The sequence below is a fragment of the Sinohyriopsis cumingii genome, chromosome 5, assembly GCF_028554795.1.
Source record: "Sinohyriopsis cumingii isolate HCF-2022 chromosome 5, ASM2855479v2, whole genome shotgun sequence".
Lineage (NCBI taxonomy): Eukaryota > Metazoa > Mollusca > Bivalvia > Unionida > Unionidae > Sinohyriopsis > Sinohyriopsis cumingii.
The window spans coordinates 3,298,444-3,315,222 of NC_142965.1; the positions used below are offsets into that span (position 1 = coordinate 3,298,444).

The window sequence follows — 16,779 nt, forward strand, 5'->3', positions numbered from 1 at the left end:
AAAGTTCAAGCATATAGGAATAACAACACATCATTTTTATATTCTGGAGGCAGTGTGAGGCATAGATCTAGTAATCTTACATCAGATATTTTAAACAACCAAATGAATGGTATACTGTTACCATGGAAATAGGGTAATGTTGCTATTTGTGCTTTGGAATTAACGATGTAGTATTTTTACTACACCAGGTTTGCAAATCAAATAAGTTAGTATTACACTGTTAAATGGAAATAGGGTAATACAACTACATGAACAATGTAGTATTATCTCTACATCAAGTTTTGGAAATAAAGACAATCAGTTTTACAATGTGACCTAGAAATAAAGTAATCTTACTACACAAATTTGGTGATTGACAATGTAGCATGTTACTACATCATATTTTGGAGATCACAGACTCTGCTTTACAATATCACATGGAAATAGGGTAATATTACTAGATGGGTTTGGTGGAGACCTATGTAGTATTGTTACTACATCAGGCTTTGGGATCACAAAATCAGTGCCTAGAAATAGTGTACTGTTACTACATGGGTTTTGGTGGAATGCTATGTAGTATTGTTACTACATCAGGCTTGGAAATCACAAAACCAGTGCCCTAGAAATAGGGTATTGTTACTACATGGGTTTGGTGGAAGGCGATGTAGTATTGTTACTACATCAGGTTTGGAAATCGCAAAACCAGTGCACTAGAAATAGGGTATTGTTACTACATGGGTATGGTGGAGAGCTATGTAGTATTGTTACTACATCAGGCTTTGGAGATCACAAAATCAGTGCCTAGAAATAGGGTATTGTTACTACATGTGTTTGGGGGATAGCCATGTAGTATTGTTACTACATCAGGCTTTGGAGATCACAAAACCAGTGCCCTAGAAATAGGGTATTGTTACTACATGGGTTTGGTGGAAGGCTATGTAGTATTGTTACTACATCAGGTTTGTAAATCGCAAAACCAGTGCCCTAGAAATAGGGTATTGTTACTACATGGGTTTGGTGGAAGGCTATGTAGTATTGTTACTACATCAGGCTTTGGAGATCACAAAATCAGTGCCTAGAAATAGGGTATTGTTACTACATGGGTTTGGTGGAAGGCTATGTAGTATTGTTACTACATCAGATTTTGAAGAAAACAAATCAATGCCTAGAAATAGGGTATTGTTACTACATGGGTTTGGTGGAAGGCTATTTAGTATTGTTGCTACATCAGGTTTTAGAGATCACAGAATCAGTGGTGGGAAATAGGGTATTGTTAATGCATATGTTTGGGAATTAACCATGTAGTATTGTTACTAGTATGTTTACTAGTACAATATGATTCACTTTACAACTTCTTGTGCTTCTTCTTATTAAACTTGATATTGTGTGTACAGGGTTTAAAAATCCTTTAAAATGGACAAGCAAGCAATTCCTTTTTTATTCTGACAGCCATTTGTAATGAATCGGTTAATCAACTTGTCGTCTGATAATGTCCAATAATTATATACAAGATTCAGATCACATGATTATCGTATTTGTCGTATTTGTTCAAGAAAGACCTCCCCACACTACAAATATGTCTTCTTATTGCACTTTTGAAAACCTACTGAGCTGGGCTTTAAATTTACCAGTCATCCACTAAACCAGTAGAAAATATTCTTGTAAATGGGGTTTCATCTTTAGATAGCTCTGGAATCGGATAGGGGAAGCCTCTGACCTACACCATAATTTGAATACCTCATCTTCGCTTGGGTTTTCTGTTTCATTGTTCGTTGCCGAAGATTAATCCTTTCAAGAGAAGATTCAGTTTTGAAATTATTTCGATTCTGTCACTAATAAATTGCACATAACCAGTTTTCTGAAAATCTAATGGTCGATAAATCAGAAAAAATAGTGTCACTCAAACACGTATTCCTTCTAATGATAAAGTCCATACACTCGTAAACAAAACGTGCACTCTTGATACATATTTGAAGACAATGTAAGTAACTGACAATGTTCGGGATTTTACCTTTATCTGTTCTTCTCCTCACGATGGTAATTTTAATTTTCTGGTCCCCTCTTTACATGTAGATAATGTAATAACATTGCTGCGTTTCAAGAATTACACCTGCTACAACGGGTATAGTTGTAGTCGGAAATAATGTACGTTTATAGTTGCAAATTAATAACATTGATGCATTTCAAGAATTATATCTGATACAATGATCATATTTGAAGTTGCAAAACATGTAATAAAATCGACGTATTTAATATTTATAACTGATATAACGGGTATATTAGTTGTTGGTGAGTATTGCTCAAGAAAATTTCAATGTATGTATGTATGTATGTATGTATGTACTTAATCTAATTTTCTCGCACACTTCATATCAAATTACATTTGAAGGGAAATGAGTGTGTACTGATCGTAAAGCCTGCAAGTGGGGTATGTGTCTTTGAATATAGTTGACATGAAACTGTTGAAGACTTTATTGTATTAGACCAGGTTTATACAATTATTAAACATACATTATGGATACCTCAAGAATTAGCCACATGGGACGAATGTCAGATTTCCTTACGGTGAATGCAGCATTTAAAAAGCCGGTTGTAATTATTTATTGCACTCCTAAGAGTAGCATTTTTTTAAAAAAAAATATTTAAGGTCTAATTTAATTATACTCATTATGAAGAATTCAAATTAGAATTGTTTGGTGCCATCATCTATTCTCTTTAATATGCACAGGTGGCGCTGTATACACACGGTGGGGAAGAACAACCTGCCCTGACGATATCAAGACAGAAATAGTTTATTCAGGTCAGTAAAATGTGTGATTAGATTTTAGTAATTTGTAGTAACTGTTCGATGGGTGGGATTCATTTGGTTAAGTAGATTTCAAATTTTTTTTAAGCACTAAGCGTTTTGCTAACATGCGATCATCCTAACCTGACATCGGGATATTAAATTTGATATAGATAAATTAACTATGAATACCCCAGTCTGTTCTTCCCATTGGTAGCCGTTCAATTTGTTTGCTCATTATACAACGTATTCATAACCATTGTTTTTTGGGAGTTTTTTTTTCGTTTTTTGTTTGCGTATAGGTATCGCAAGAGGATCGTAGCATGACCATACAGGCGCTGCAGTCAACACGCTTTGCCTTCCACGTGATCCAATATGGGGCACCTACACAGACGGCCTGGAGAATTATGCATTCATGTATGGCGCCGAGTACCACGATCAAAGTCTTTTCAAACAGACAAACGCCGAAGCACTCTTTGATCATAACATGCCATGTGTCGTCTGCCGGAGTAGGCTGAGGACTTCCACCTTTATGCTTCCAGCGATAAATCGTTGCTTTGGTGACTGGCATGTGGAATATCACGGCTATCTGATGGCGGGATATAACGCACATAATGCGTCCACGGATTATATGTGTGGATTAGGCTCCAGAGGCCGATCCATCTGGCTTTAGGACTGAGTACGGTCGTCTCCAATACAGAGTGGAGGCCATATGTGGCTCACTACCGTGTCCGCAGTACATGCAGGGTCGAGAACTGACGTGCACTTTGCAGCAAATAAATATAAACTTTTTTCTCTTTTTATGCTCTTTTGGAAACAGAAAATTCAAAGCAACTGAAAAAATATATTTTCTTGAATAAACATGGAACTTTACTTGTATATTGAACGTATCCTCAATCGGCTGTAAATACGCATGCATGTAGTAGTGTCATAATTGGGATTTTGCCTTCTTTCCTTTTCTGGGTTCTGATAGTCGTCAGAGGAGCCTCTATTCCCATGATTTGGCAAGCGAGTCACATACTGTAAGCAATCCGTGGATGATTAGCATTGTTATTCCATGAAAGCGAAGTGGTTCAAGCAAAACTGCCATTGTCACTACTACTGTTTTGTTACCAATTGTACGGAAAACCCTCATCATTCTGTAACTCAAGTATTCTGTTGATATTATCCATAATTTCTTCTGCTATCATTATGGCATCTCCTTCAACATGTCGTTGTTTCAGAGAATAATCTACTATTTTTATTACAAAGTGCGACGATACCGCTGTAATATTCACAAGCTGGAGGAAGTGTGATATGCCTTTTACCATATTTTCTATTTCTTTTTTTATTTCATTCATTCCATTATCATTAAAGATATGTCATAACTTAGAGTTCCTTGTTCATAAGTCTTAATGCTATTAATTGTAAGCTGTATATTTTATCCGATGTGTTTACCTAAGGGCATGATTTAAGAGCATTCCATATCAGATATGATCTGGTTGAGTTTATTTCATATCGTTACTGGACTTCTTTTGCAGGAACAGAAACATACAGGCGTTGTATTTCCTTAACAGTTTGTGGAGGAAAATATGTTTGTATTTTTGCCATTTATATAATTTTTTTGTTTTAAAAGCAAAAGTACCCAACTTTATTGTCTATAAATTCCCACGGTTCCTTATTTGTGCTCGGAATAGTCGGTGATTTTCCATTCCCGCCAATAAAGTCTCGACTTCAGCCCCGCTAATTATTTTATCCTTGGCAGCCACTGAATACAGTTTACTAATCGTGTTGAGACTGACTTCTGCCTCTACAAACAGTTCTGAATAGACTCCACCCATGAATGCAACTAATTTCATAGCACCACTAGATATACCGGTTATTATCGATGTAGCCTCGATAAGAATTAGATTAACGCAGTTATGGTGGTTGTTTTTGCCTTGATTACATCCGCACAAAGATCAGCAGTTGTTGCTGCTGCAAGTTCAAAATTATCATCTGCAGCCAAACACGCGCGTTTATGTTTTACGTCCATCCTGGTTCTCTTGGTGATTTCATTCCGCAGCCTTTGCTCTGCTTGCTTATTTTGTCCACGTCGGTAACATTGATGGTTCATCTTAGTTTTTCTATTAATAAAACAATCGCGTAGTACAAGTACACGACAGGCAGACTCTGGACTCATAACGACAAGGTGTAATATGCACACGCACATTCCAGCCATTTATTCTTTTTTTTAAACTGCTACAACTGTCATATAATTACAGAAAATCTTTTCTTGGAGAATATTTATATTTACGACAATTGTGCGTTCTGGAGGTGGGTGGGTGGGTATAATACTTTTTCATGTAAAAACACACCTATTTCGCCAACACTCCGTCGGTGAATTTCGCAACTTCATCACCACGGTCAGAATCGATTATTTGTATAAAATAATGATACAAATCAAATCTTAACAACAAACACCAAAGACGGTTAAGTACCCGTCGGGATAAACATTGAGTCCTTCGAACTGAATTTCATCTCTGGCAACGTTAACGATTTGTTCATCAACGTACTGATTCGTTGTTGCATTAGTATCATCAACATACTCACTGATAGCAGCAGGGAAGTTATACAGACCAGGTGGCTCAGATAAAATTAACCCTCCCACCAAACATTTCTCCGTAGAAGCCTCAGATTTCAAAAATAAACCCTCCTGCGCAAATTAATCCGCAAAATTTCAACCCAAAGTGCATTTTCAGGCATAAAAAAAAACAGCATTTTTTTGGGGGGGGGTATTGTAAAATTTGTGTGTGCCATAATGAATTATGGTGGGTTGCAATTTTATGAGTAAATTTGATCAAGACCAACTCGATACCTACTACGAGGATCATGAAGATTAATCGTGACAAAACCGTGTGGAGTCGCTTGAGCGTGACTGAAGAAATTTTTAAACTTATTTATATCCATGTCGCCATTGCACCAAGTTTGATGAATATTCCTCAGCGTGTGAGTATCAACGCCATTAAAAACTGATAAAATATTACAATTGTCTCTAATAACCTTCGGAATTTGCGTATATCGCTGTGTCACGTAAATCACATCTGTGTTCTTGTGTCGGCCACGCGAGAATATCCTAGCTGGGTTAGTTTGTTTATCCAGCATCACATCATCGAAAACAACAAGATTATTAGCATCACCGTCTAAATTTTCCACTGATGGAGCTTCATTAATGTCCGTTATAAATTCTATTGTGCCATCCTCAGTATTATCGCTAAATTCCTTTAGTACTTTATAACATCGCTGATCATCAACAGATGGTGCAATCAAATACAATTTATCCCATTTTAGCCATCGCATAATCAAATTTAGCAACAATTGCGTTTTTCCAGAACCAGATGGTCCAATAATTATCATTCTTATCGAATTCGGTAATGCTTCGGTGTGCTTTACTTGCTCGCGTTTTTTCGTGGCTGAAAAATCAATTACATTCATGTTATTAGAATATTATGGATTCATATTGTGTTAAGTGTCGCACTCGAACTGTTACGATAAATCCAATCGAAGTCGTTACACGCAACAACAGAAATGCAATCAAGGGAGAATGTGAAGTTTGCAAGACAATTAAGTTTAGATTTGTAAAAAAAAAAGTAGAACCGGAGGAGACATCGCAACCTCCTTAACAAATCTGCCTGGAGCTCCCTGGGCGAAATATCCCGGAGAGAAACATTTACCAGGATATAATTACTGCGGACCTGGTACAAGGCTAGATATAAGACTTAACGATAATAATCAACCAAATCCTGGCGAGGATCCAGTAAACGCTATCGATAACGCATGCTACTATCACGATCTTGCATATCGCAGCGGAGATTTACAACAAAGACATCTCGCTGATATTAAATTAATTCACGCAATAGATGCTATTCCTGATAAAAATTTCAAAGAGAAATTGGCAACTTGGTTAATAAAAGGCGCGATGAAAGGTAAATTAGTACTAGGTGCTGGTAATTTATAATGGAGCAAATATATTATTCTCCGCGAGGATTTTGGCGAGGAAAATCAGCAATTGCCAAACTTGCTAAGGCAGCAAAAGTAAAGCAATCTGTCGCTGAATCGTGGCTATCGAGGCAAGCAGTCTGGCAAATTTATCTTCCTCCGCCTAAGAAAATATCATATGCGAGTTTCTCTGTCAGCGTCCCTAATGAAGTCCATCAGGCTGATCTTATGTTTCTTCCTTACGATACCGTTGACGGAGTTACATACAAATATGTTCTGACGGTTGTTGATATTGCTAGCAGATACAAGGAAGCGGAACCGTTATCGAATAAAACAGCAACAGATATTGCTAAGGCGTTTAGCGAAATTTATTCACGATCCCCGTTGACATGGCCGAAGCTTCTCCAGGTTGATCCAGGTCGAGAATTTCTTGGCGCGGTTACTTCACTGATGAAAAAGAATAATGTTAAAATCCGTCGCGGTATTGTAGGTGTTCATCACAATCAAGCTATCGTTGAGAGATTCAATAAAACTCTTGCAGAACGATTATTCGGATATCAGTACGCGAGAGAATTTATCCAAGATAAACGATCTCGCGATTGGGTAACAAGATTACCTCACGTGATTAATGCGCTAAATAACGAAGTAACACGAACAATATCAATGAAACCCGCAATTGCAATTACAAAGACAAAAATACCACTAAAGCGAGATTCTACTATTCCACCTGTGCTAGGTAGCGTTATTGTAAGGTATTTGTATAAGGAAGGAGAAGCCGAGGGTGGCAGAAAAAGAGCAACTGATCCAAACTGGAGTGTTACGACACATAAAATATCAGCTGTAACAAGATCATCAGGAAGGCCAGCGATTTATTTTCTAGATTCACTAGCGCCACAACGCGGATTTACCAAAGAAGAATTACAAATAATACCAAAGGATACTCAATTACCACCATCGTCGTTAATGTGAAATTTAATTCTACCTAACTGAGATAATTTTCTTACTCGAGACACGGCCAGATAAACTAAATTTGACCAGGAAATTCTATCATCGACAATCCAGACTTGACCATCTACTGTTAATCCTTGTGATGAATGTATCGTTGCTGCGTATCCGAGTTTCCATGGCGATCTTTCTGCGTTTATTGCATCATTGACAAGATTAATATCAACGAAAATAATATCATTCAAAACTAATATTTTTTCTTCTCCACATGGCAAAATAACATTGATATTTTGTTTCCTAGTATCAGTTGGCCTATAACACAACGGCACCTGCAATGTTGGAAATTTCTCACAGTGAAGTTTGAATAGTATTTCTTGAATATTATCACGAATAATTTTTCTGCTAGCAACGATCAAATGATCTGGACGCCACAAATTTAGAAAATTATCCATCGAAGTTTCGTCAATTATTTTTCTCATCACATCACATTGAAATTTATTAGGTTGCAATCGAATCATTTTTTTAAACTCAGTTAGTAAATTATCATTAGATCTATAATCAGCATCAATCTCTTCATAATAATCCACAAATTTTCTAAGCCACCTGTGAGGAGATTCACCATCAATAGGATCAGGTTGGCCGTGATCTCCGCACATTATTACAGCGGTATTTTTTTCTTCTAGCCAACCCAGGAATAATTTTAACACAACTAAATTTACCGTGCAAATTTCATCAAATATTATAATCTTGTTGATATATTTATTTCCCATTCGAGCCGGATCCCACAATCCACCGCTGTACTTGAAATAACTATGATAAGTACAAGAACTAACGCCACGCTGTTTTATTTCTCGCGCTAACCTGTGAGTTGGAGTCAACACGATCATATCAGATTTTGAAAATAAGTTTATCGCTCGTGTTGTTTTACCGCTACCGCCAGGACCATTTAGGTAAACGAATTTGTTTCGTGAAATTGGATCGAACACTGATACTGCTGTTGATACTTCATCGCATTTATCTTTATGAAATTTATCGCAATCTTCCACATCCGCGTCCTCACAATAATCTAGAATATCCTCGTTTTTTATTCTCCAAGTTCCCCAGGAACCATCGGTGATTAAATTTTCCAATCTATATTGAAATTTCTTATTGATATAAAATGAATCCGTTGCAACCCTTACCGCGATATCAGAAAATTTATTTATCATTGACAGCAAATTAATACTCACATAAGCGAGCATTGATGATCTTAAATGAGTATACTGCGCGGATTCTCCATCGAGATAAGTGATCACTGTACCTAACTTCGTTCCATCAATAATAATATTTTCTCTGTTGCAAAATATTCCACGCGACACTGTATCAGCAATAATAAAATCCATCTCGGCATCATTGATAAATAACCTAGCGTGTCTATGCTTATGATCAACTGATCCTCCTTGAGTAAATTTACCAATTATTTTTCTTCCAATATCTTTCGCGTTCTCACAATCTGTCGGCAACCACACCTCGGTCTGCTTTCTATACGATATAATTGCTTCACTTACCGTCAGTGATATTAACATCGACGAATCCAGCATATATCTCAACAATACCGTAGGGACCCATCTTCGCTGAGATAAATGCCGACCAAACCAAATATAACAAATTTTATGCAAATTTTCAGCAAGTTCGAATGAAGTAACATGAGCGAATCCTGTCATTACAAAATCGGGTAACGGTCCGTTAATTGCCACTCTCGTCATCTCGTTGGTGGGATGGCCAAATTTAACAAAGTAATTTGCACAATCGCCATATCCGAGAAAACTTCCAGGATAGCATGCGCTCATATCAACGGAAATCATATCTTCGAAATAGTATTTGGTATTCCATAATCCTCCATGGCCGTATTCGATACAGCTAAGTTGAATATCATTGAGAAATTCATTTCTTGTAGGTTTCCACGAATTTCTTTCTCTAGCAGCGTGAGCAGCAACAGACGGAACAGTAAAGCAATTTGTCAGTAACTGATCTGGATTTGACGAATACTTCTCCGCGATATTTTTCATCGATTCATGCAATATTTCATCTCGGTAAATATCTCCGCGTGGTAAGATAAATTGATCGTATCTTTCTTCGCTAGAAAATAACCAAATCGATATTGGATCGGACTTGGCTAATAGTTTGATATATCTAAACATTGCATCAGAATTGTCATTCCCAGATTCCACGGGATAAAACTTAACAACACGATCTCGCGGAAATATCATTACCGACTGACTCCACGCATGTGAATTATGATCAACAATTTCGATTGGTGTTCCTCGAGAATTATACGGCGATGAATATAATATTTCTCCCGATAGTGTTTTAACCGTAATAGGAAATTTAAGTTTCTTACTTAACGCAGCAACATCGTCAATTGATGCGCCATCAGCAACTGTCTTTGCCCATGAATTAATTTTATCCAATCTCAATTGAGTTAGACCAGATCCACGACGGGCATTCCTCATATGTTCGATAACTCGCTCAGCTACACAATTTATCATCGGAGATTCCCTCATCGCAGGTAGATTTTTCACATCAGGATTATTATTCAGCCGATAAATTCCATAAACAACAGCACTAGAAGGATACGCCCTAGCATAATAAGGACCATCAATCCCCAATAACAATCCCGGTTTCGAATTTTTATCAAGAACAACATTTTTCTTACCGCCGCGTACCGGATCTCGTTTATCACGAATAATCCAAATGTCATCGGGTATTTGTGCAATAAATTTTATTCCGAAAATAAATCTCTCTTCTTTGTGTGAGTTTTTTATATGTTCGATTATCTTTTTCGCTCGCTCCAAATTCATCGTAGCATCAACAAAGTTAGTTTTCCATGTCGACCAAACATGAATCGCTCCATCATCAAAAAATTCCTTCTTCGCACTATCAACTTCAGGAATGATATATTCTGCCTCATCAAGATCAAATAAATCCATTATTATATTTTAGACAAATATCTAAATTATAATATGCAATGCAAATGGATAACAGTTGGATCAACAAAATCATGTGATAAATCCTGCAGAGGCGAATACTGTGGTGCTCACATATACGAAATTCGACGAGGCAACAAAGGACCACAACGATGTTTAGTTTGCCAAGTTGGTATTCGAGGAAAAACAAGATTATGTTTCTCCTGTGGAGGGAAAAAATATCGTGAGTTACGGAGATATTATGAAAAAAGATCCTCCTCGGTAATAAAATGCGAAGAAGATTATATTAATCGTTTCAAAGCAAATTTCGATTTAAACAAAGAGAATATCATATATGGAAATGAAATCAGCGATTCCCACAATGAAAATCACATGCGAGTATAAATCGCATCCCATCATCGAAGGTTACGAAGCATCTGAGGATGGTAATGTCAGAAACATCAAAACAAAGAAACGTGTTGGTAGTATTTGTAATTCGGGATATCTCAAATTTACAGTCCATAAAAGAAATGAAAGAACAGAATGTTATTCGAATCATAGATTTGTGTTCGAATGCTACAAAGGACCAATAGAGATCGGACTTGTTATCGACCACATTGACGGTAATAAACTTAACAATAAACTTTCCAATCTGCGCGCGGTAACCCAGAGTGAAAATTCAAGATTTGGTAATAACCGTGGATTTCCTAATTATTCGAGGACTGTTAAATCAGTAAATCAGGCAACAGGTGAGGAAATCGCGTTTACATCGATGTCTGCAGCAGCAAAATATTTCGTTATTGACTCGCATTCAGTAAAACGAGTGGCAGAAGGAAAATACAACGCAACATTTTCTTATGATGCTGATTCGTGGATCAAATTCTCCTATGTACCAATAATATTTGATTCGGAGAGTGACGAAGAATAATTGAATATCTCCGCAAAACAAAAAAAAAAGATTAATTTTGAAATTTTCCCTGGATTTTATTTATTTTTTTCGCCCATTTTTTCCCACGGAGACAGATTTGGAAAATCTCACTTGCGATTTAAAAATCTATGATTTCACCAAAAGATTGATACTTACAGTTTCTCCTCGTATATCAAGTAAATTTCCTTTCTGATCCGTTAGTTTGAAATTTATTCTTGTCAATAATCGATTATGACATCGCAGGTAAAACGGATTCATTGGTTCTTTTATTATCAAATAACCGGGAGATGCGCTAGGTGAAAATGAATACAATACAAATCCCTGATTCGCTTGATTCGACATTGACGAATCAACATTATAGCTACCCTCGACAACATCCGCGTGAAGATAAATCGCGATAACTTCCGTTATATTAACGATACCCGGCGATATATGTCGTCCGAGTTTGGAAGGATCATTGTTGTGTTTAAGAATCAATTCTGAATATATTTTTTTGGTCCATGAAGCATGTAATTTTGGAAATAAATCATCAATGGTATCAGTGACGGATTTTCTCATCGCATCAAAATCAGAATTGGGGAATTTGAAATTTGGCAGTGTTTCCTCGATTAAGTCGAATACTCTCATGAATTTTTGTTTCTCACCCGAGTTCTTGATCAACTCGAATTTGCTAATAGGAAGAACATACTCGGCAATTGATATATCGTCGACTATCGCCTGAATAAACATATCATGATAATATTCAATATCATTCGCAAGTTGATTTAAAATTTTCACGTGCTTTATAATTTCGCTACATGAACCAGATTTATTTAGGATGCATTCATGAAATGATCCGCGCAATAAATTTAATTGTAATTCGTGTTCTTGAATAAACTCGTCGAGGGTTCTTCTTACCAAGATACCGTCTATGGGGGCTATTATCCTGTTAATGTGGGTAGCGTCGAAGATTTTCACATCTGGGGGGATTTTAGGAAGAGGCAGCCATGAGAGAATTCTTTCGTTAATAAAAGTGAAAGCGAACATTACTAGGTTAAATTTGTGGTTATTCATGAGATTGATGGCGCTGTGGATCAGAGGCTTGTGTTTGATATCTCCATACCATCCTTCGTCGGTTGTAAAATCTTCCTTTTTTGGTTCCGGTATTTCTGGAAGGGTTTCATCATACCAACCTGGAATAATAACATCCGATTTCTTTGGTTCTGCTAGAGGTGCAACCTCGGGCCAACCTAATACGGTTCTAATCGACGATTGGTAAATATCAACAATATACGGCGATTTTACTTCGATGATCGATGACAATGTTGGTTCGTGCGCAGATATCTTTATTCCCGGATTAGCATCGCCGGTTAAATTTGATATTCTAGTGGTAAACTCATTATTCAGCTGATCAATTTCATAACTGCCCGTTGGTATACCAACAACGATCCAATCCGGCGTTCCATCGGGTTTATTCTTATTTGCAAAAACTAGTGAATTATTTGACATCAAATTACCGAATGATTTTGATCTAACATTAGGCCAGCTATTGTAGACGCGCAATTGTGTTAACGCAATTTCATTAACGCTAATTGGTGTTGAGAAATTAATACTAAACTCGGGTTTCGTTGAACTTAGCGATATTAACGTTGTTGTCGGCGGCGTCGTGTTTGTCACGATCTTGGCTAACTCGGACATTATTAATATTCATTTGTTCAATCTCCGAGTAAATACTAATCATTGAAGAAAATTCTAGATCGGATATAATACCATCGTTGAGACTTTCAGAAAGTAACAATGATAACTTCGAGTACGCATCATTGATCTTAGCAAGTTTATTTTTGTATGATGATAATTTCTCACTTGTGCACGATGATATTTTTTTCGCGATGATATTAAGAACACCGGCAATTGTTGTTGTTGACGAGATTATTATTGTTGCAACGATTGGCGCTATCATTGTTACCGCGGATAAAATTATTCCTGCACCAGCGACCACAGCAGATACCGCGTACACTGCAACATCAATGATAACTAATTTGCGCTGGTATTTATTTATTTTTATCTGATAATCGTCAAGTTGTTTTCGCAACGAATCCTGCCATGATCGCGCCTGATTGTAGCGGTAATCCGATGCGGTCATTTATTAGTATCTTACGATAACAATTGCAGATAATATGGCGTATGTTCGGATAAATATTCGAACATTATAGAATAATGCACAATTCCCATACTGGTTCTTGGCGTGAATATTGATCTGTCTGGCGGTTCTAGCGTGAATGTTGTTTTGCTATATTCACTTAACGAAATAATAATAAAAAATCCAGGGCAGAATTCATAAATTTTATTATTCTGATCCGGTTGTACCTTAAATTTTATATCGGAGATAATATGTGCTCGATATATGCCAGCAATTGGCGCGGTAAATTCAAAAGAATCATTATCGGGTGTCCAGATAGAATCATTTATGATTAACACAAATGTTGGATCGAATTGTGTAATTACATCTATCAATTTATTTGGTATATGTAATTTCTTCAATATTGGGATATCCAACGATGATATTTTTGTGTTGATATTGTTAATTTTTGTGGTTGTTTCGATAATTTCCCTACCTAATTGTTTTACGTCAGTGGCGTGACCAGTTTTATCGACGGATTGGTCAATCTTTGCTGTTGCAGCAAGAAGTTTCGTGTTTAAATCTCGAATTTTTTCGTCGTACGTTGATGTATCTAACTTTTGACGCACCAATTCACGTACCGCGTTAATTTCATCGTTGATGGATTTTATTTGTCCTTGCATCACGTTAATCCCCTTGGTAAATTCAGGAACAACAACATTACCGAGTTTAATAATTTCCTCGTTGATTTTTTTGTTGAGATCGTCGATGGATGGTTTCTGACCCATCGAGATATTTACTTCGTTAATTTCGGCAAGAATATTAGTAATTTCCTCGTTGATTTTTTTTATTTTTTTGTTGAGATCGTCGATTGATGTTTTATCGATTTTCTGACTCATCGAGATATTTACTTCGTTAATTTCGGCAAGAATATTAGTAATTTCCTCGTTGATTTTTTTTATTTTCTCGCTAAGATCGTCATGTGATGCTTGATCGGCTTTCTTATTTGCTAGTTCGTTTGCGGCGGAGGAAGTATCACTGGATGTTTTTATATTCTCGTCAAATTTTTTGCTAAATTTATCTAAAACATCGTCAAGTTTTTTAAGGTCGTTATTTAGCCTATTAAGTCTTTTTGTCATTCTATCCTGAAGATCGTCGTGTAATGCTTTATCGGCCTTCAGGGGTAACTTTGCTATAATATCGGCGATATCAGCAATAGATTTTAATACCATCTCCGATTGGCGAGTAAATTGACTAATGTGATCGCGGTATTCGTCTCGCTTGATTATATCAGTTATTTTAACGTTGCTAGTTTGTAATCGCCCTTCGGTATTTTGAAAAACAGCAACTTCACCAGGATCAACTTCTGACAATGATAGAAGATTATTAATATCGCTCTTGGTTGCAAACTTTGATGTATCGATGTCGACTGCTCCCTTTTTTTCTTTTCTGAAGAGAGATCTACCGTAAATGTCAACCATGATATTTATCTACGGTATATTCAAATAAAATTTTGCGATAAGGATTGGATGATTTTGAAATTGCATCAAGGACGTTAATTGACTCTGGACCGCATATTGGTGGATCTGCTAATGTTTGTGTTGGAAGTGTTGAATACCAAACCGGAAGTTTTAGTTTTGACACGTATTTGATAAATTCATTTGGCGGTGCTAATCCGTATGAGTCGAAGTAAATAACTTCGCGAGGATTAATCGCGTAAGCAACCCAGTGAGTGCCAGGGCCGGAATTTTTATCGAGGTTTATTATTCCTGTCTCGGTAGGATTTGGTTTATCCGGTAGTTGATCTCGCATAAATACGCCTCTGAAAAATTTTATTTTCTTTTTTTTTGCTTCACTTATTAAATCTAAATTTGAGGCTGGTAGGCTCGACTTAGACCGGATCCGTACGGGGGTCGTCTTAGATAAAGGCCTGATCCTTGTTGCGGCTGCAATAATTTTGTGATAAGGGGGAGAAGAGGGAATATCCCTCCCTTTTTTTTGCGATATCTTCCTCCGACGACCTTCCTTCCTAATGCGGAACCTATCCCACCAAGTGCACCTAATCCTACTGCCTTTGCAATCATGGGGGCCGCTGCAGCTATTAATCCTGGAATAGCGGCGAATAAAGGAAAAATACCACCTACTTTGATCATATCTCTGATTGCTCCTATTGAGAGATTTAGGCGAATACCAGTATTTGCTGATCTGGCTCTGGTGAAATGTCCGTGTTGATTTTTAGTTAACGATAGTTTGTTAGGTCCACCGTGAAGTTGATTACTTTTTAAGGTTAAACTTAAACCTCGTCGTGCTGTTGTTGCTGCATGAAGTTTTTTCACCTGACCGGGGGTCAGAGTTACGCTGACGTGATCGTATGGCATATTAATAATCACTTAATCTAAATTTAGAATTTATTACATGTTCTCTACGGGTGCATCGATAACTCTCATTCTACCGCTGATGCCTTCCAGGAACATTGTTCTATCACTGAGAATTACTGCGAATACCTTATATAAATTATTTCCTGTTCGAATTCTAGCTTTGAAATGAATATCGACGACGGATTGCTTTATCAAATCGAGATGTTCCAAGGAAAAGTAATAAATAGGATAAAGTTTATTAAAATCTAGTTGTGATATTTGCAATCCAGTATCGATATTTTGATCGCGACCCATGAAACTTAACAATCGATGATATGCGCGAGCTGTCGAATAATTTTCAAAATTGATGGATATTTCCTCGGATGGCTCCTGTTGGCCATTTACTCTCAGTGACACGTTTGTTGCGCTGATATTATCGAATATCATGTGGCTATATAATTGATGATATCTTCGTGTATGCAAAAAAGCGACAAAAATATGACGTGGCGCAGAGGTACCTTGCTGCGATGCAATGCGCCAAGTAAAATCACCATCAATATCAGTAGTTGTGGAATCTGTTGTTGTTGTTAGCCATGACATGATAGATTTACCACCTTGATTCATAAATGATAATAATTTTTCTTCCACGATTAATGATGGAGTTATCGCTGGCATCCACAAGGTAAATTTTAGTAATTTTACCCTACCTCCATGATTCGTGTGATCATTTGCACCTACCACGTTCGTTTGGTAATTGATATCACCTTCTCGCCAAATAGCATCAT

The 16,779-nt window shown here is 36.9% G+C and overlaps 1 protein-coding gene across 1 annotated transcript in view; it reads left to right on the plus strand.

The window, feature by feature from the left end:
* Positions 1-16,779, plus strand: part of LOC149798536 (uncharacterized) — a 106,536-nt gene that overhangs the window by 63,471 nt on the left and 26,286 nt on the right. The window lies entirely within an intron of this gene.